The sequence below is a fragment of the Capra hircus genome, unplaced genomic scaffold (genome assembly GCF_001704415.2).
Source record: "Capra hircus breed San Clemente unplaced genomic scaffold, ASM170441v1, whole genome shotgun sequence".
In the NCBI taxonomy this organism is placed as follows: domain Eukaryota; kingdom Metazoa; phylum Chordata; class Mammalia; order Artiodactyla; family Bovidae; genus Capra; species Capra hircus.
The window spans coordinates 95,457-99,855 of NW_017189985.1; the positions used below are offsets into that span (position 1 = coordinate 95,457).

The window sequence follows — 4,399 nt, forward strand, 5'->3', positions numbered from 1 at the left end:
GAGTGTCCCTTGAACTGCAAAGAGATCCATCCACTCAATCCCAGGGTACGTCAATCCTAAATATTCAGTGGAAGAACTGAATCTGAAGCTCCAATACTTTGCCACCTGACAGGAAGAGTCAACACATTGGAAAAAACCCTGATGCTGGGAAATATTGAAAGCAGGAACAAAAACGGTGACAGGACGAGACAGTTGGATGGAATCAGCAACCCACCTGAATGAGTCTGAGCAAGCTTCAGGAGATCATGATTGATAGGGAAGCCTGGCATATTGAAGTTCATAGGGTCACAGGGAGTCAGACACGACTGAGCAACTGAACCACAAATGCCAAGCAGGGTCTTTATGTACAGCTGGCTGAACCTCAATAGGGCTTTTTTGAATATCTGGAGGTGAGTAGAACATAATGTTTAGCCAGATCCCTTGCTGCAACAAGTCTGGAGTATTTTGTGCTCATAGTCAATCTTTCTTGTAGTTTTTCTGTGTGGCACTTGTGAGTCAGTGTTCCTCACAATGATAGATCCTGTCTTTCTCAGTCCCAGCTGAACTGAGTTTCAGATTGTGATGTCTGTTTCAGGAGGCAACCCTCGCAATTGCTCTGGCTGTTTGAATGACTGCTGATTCTTGCTCTGTCTTTTCCTTCAGCTTCAAAAACTTAGCCAGCACTTGGAACCTGGAAAGACCCTCTTGTTCCAGTGCTTCCAAGTCTGATTTACGAAGGATGTTGCCAGTTTGAAAATTTTGAGGCAAAACAGGCAAAGCAAATTGTTCTTGTTTCCATGCCATGTTCTAAAATGCACCTCTACACTTCAAAACCTGACGATCTGTAACTGAAAACGTGGCACACATAGGGCATTTTGCCAGATTTGTGACTCTCCTTCATGTGCGGTAAGATAACTTGATCTATTTTGAAGGAGAATTCACAGGTTTTACAGACTGTGGAGGGCTCCAGGGAAGCATGGACACTTACACTGTGACACTGCAGCTGGATTGGGGTGGGAAACTGGTGGTGGCAGTGCTGGCAGGTAGTGTGGATTTCCCAGCTGTCACCCTTCTGCCTCTCAAGCTCCAGATGGTTCCTCAGGTGGGTCATAAACTTGACATTTTTTAGAACTCTAAAGCAGCTGAGGCATTTAAAGGCTGTGTGAGTCTTCTGTTATGGTTGCCCATCTCTTGTATGCTGTCCATAGTAAAAGTTATCAAGTAACATGATCAGATATCCTTTCATGAGATCAACAGTCTTGCTCTGACTTGCTAGAATCAAAAAGTCTGTTTTCTCAGGCCCTTCCAAACTACATATTCTGTCTGGATCCATAAGACTGAAGCATGCCTGGTCATTTGCGTGAGTCCATGATAATGAAACCTTACCATGAACATGGCTCAGTGAGGTTGGGAGATCTTCCAAGGTCATAATTCCAAGGTCATATTCTTTGTAAGAGAGATTCCTGGATTGGCCGTTGTGGAGGCTTGTCCCTCTGGGATTCCTTTGCTGAGTGTATGTCTTTTGAGATTCCCACTGTAAACATTTACATCTGAAGTGAGACATTGCTTTGAATTAAGAGGACTTTCATCCTTGCCTCCTAATGAGAGAACAGCTCCGGATAGAAATGAGGCCATGGAGAGAGCAACTCTGAATTGTGAAGCATGGCTTGCAGAGAGCTCATTTTATAATCAGGTTTAGATGAAGGGTCAGAAATAATAGAACTGTCTCTTCCTCCGCATTCAGACTGAGAAGCTGATGAGACATCTGCTGGCTCTGAAGCTGGGGTCCTGAGATTTGTAGGTTGCAACCTGCAGGAGGGATCTGGACTCACATGGCCTTTCTTTCTTCTTGAAGATGAGTCCCTGGTCACTCTGTTCAAAATGTTGGAAGTGACTGGCTTTGGACTTGAGCTCACTCTGACAAGGAGGGTTTCAGCATCCTTACTGACATGCTCCACTCCAACAAATATGACCTCAGCATAGTCATCGTCCTCATCCCCGGATTTAGACCCTCTGGTCTTTTTCTGGGGCTGTGGTGGTGCTTTCCTCACACAGGAAGAGATGAGCGATTTTACTATCACTTTTGGCTTCAAGTGGCCCCCTACTTCTAGTGAAGCTTTCCACTACAGGAAAAGCTCATCCTCTTTGATCTCAGGTGTCACTCTCTGAGGTTTCAGTTAACCCTCAGTTGTTCACTGAAAATATTAAATGGAAAATTCCAGAAATAAATGACACACGTTTTAAATTGAATGTCATTCTGAGAAGTGTGATTGGAATCTCATGTCATCCTGCCTCCTCCTGCCCAGAGGTGAATCATTCCTTAGTCCTGCACATCCCACCCGTTTGTCACTCAGTTACCACAATGACTGTTGAGATGTCACAGGGCTTGTGACCAAGTCACCCTTATTTTACCCAATAATGGCCGCAAAGCATAAGTGGAGTGATGCTGGCCATTTATATATGCCAGACACAATCCATCAAGTGCTGCCTTTAAGTGAAAAGATTGAAGTTCTCAATTTGATATAAAAAGAGAAAAAAAATGTATGCTGAGGTTGCTAAGATCTTTGGTGAATGTGAAGAAGAGAAAATAAATCTGGGTTAGTTTTGCTGTCAAAACTCAAACTGCAAAAGTTATGGCCACAGTGCTTAGTTAGGGTGAAAAAAAATCACTAAATTATTACAGTATTAGTTTTTACATAGAGACTACATTCACAAAAGTTTTATAAAGGTATATTGTTATTATTGTTCTATGTTATTATTACACCTTCCCTGGTGGCTCAGATGGTAAAGTGTTTGCCTACAATTTGGGAAACCCAGGCTTGGTCCCTGGGTTGGGAATATCCTCTGCAGAAGGTAACGACACTCAATCTATAATTCTTGCCTGGGAAATCCCATGGACAGAGGAGCATGGTAAACTTCAGTCCATGGGGTTGCAAACAGTTGAACATGACTGAGCACCTTCACTTTCACTTTTCTGTTAGTATTAGTTGGTTGCCAATCTCTTACTGTACTTTTACAAAATAAACTGCATCACAGGTATGTTTGTAGAGAAAAAAACATTGTGTATATAGGATTTGATACTATGTGAGTTTACAGATGTCCACTGAGGGTCTTGGAACTTATTCTCTGCAGATAAGTGGTGATGATTATATATCTTTCAAAAGACAAAATTATTACCTGATTTAATCACTGGCTGAAACATAGCGATAACTATTCACACCGTTATTTTAAACATAAGGAAACATCTCAAACTCAATTAAGTACATGACAGTTTTAAACTTCCTTCCCCAGACCCCACTTTTGCCTTGTCTCCCCATGGTGGCCCCAGTGCTCCTGTTAAACTCTACAGGAGAGCTGGTAGGCATCATTTTTCTTATAAATCTCAAGTCTCACTCAGAAATGCTGACCAACATAAAATGTCCAAATGAGACCCCAGCTGTCCCTGGGGAGTGCCCCTCACTCCCTTCACTCTCTGAGTCCAGAAGGCACTAGACTATATATATACATGGATCAAAAATATATATATATTTTTAAATTCCAGAAAGTTCTAATAGCAAACCTTCAACCTGCCTCATGCTGAAAACTACATATATATATAATGTACACTGTACTTGAAACTATTTACACAGGCTCAGCATTGTATTAGGTATTATAAGGAATGTGGAGATGATTTAAAGCATGCCGGAGCATCCCGTTAAGTTACATTCAAAGACTACATCATTTTATATAAGGGATTTGAGCACCCATGGATTTTAGTATCTGCAGGTGCAGGGTTCCCAGACGCATTCTCCTAAGGGTACCGAGCAGAGAGGATGGGCCTTCTCAGGACTTTTGCTGCTCTCCCTGCCTTGGACGCTGTCTCAAGTACCGGAACGCTGTCTCAAGTACCGCCATCCAGCTCCTGCCCTGTCTCAGTCCACAAAGTGGTGCCGCACAGCCCTAGACAAGGTGCATGGGCCCTGGGATATCAACCTAACCCTTGGGATCCCTAGGCTGTAAGCCATGCTCTGTGTGCTGGGCCAAATCTAGACCAATGGCAGAGAGAGCAGTGGGGGGCACCCTTGTGGACACACCTCTAGACCAGTGGGCATCTTTCAGGGTTCCTGGGCTCCAGCGCCCCCATGTGTCCTGGCTCTGCTACATGGAATTTTCGGGTTTTGCATCTGGGGCTATCCCAGGCGCTGTCACTGAATTGGCCTCTGGAAATTTGATCCACGTGTTCCCGCTCCACAATCCAAGCACACTCTTGTGTCGCATGTTACCTTCAATCCCTGGGAGCTCTCCCTGAGCACTGAAAGAATACACAGGGGTGCAAAGTGACTGGATGGTTTCCTCCATGCAACAAACAGCCTGTTACTGTCCATATGGTAGGGGAGTGGGGACAAACCAGCATTTTATATCTGCATTTTCTAGTTTTCAA

At 43.8% G+C, this 4,399-nt stretch overlaps 1 pseudogene; it reads right to left on the reverse strand.

The window, feature by feature from the left end:
- Window positions 1-407: 407 nt before the first annotated feature.
- LOC108634764 lies at window positions 408-3,181 on the reverse strand (annotated as a pseudogene).
- Between the last annotated feature and the right edge of the window lie 1,218 nt (window positions 3,182-4,399).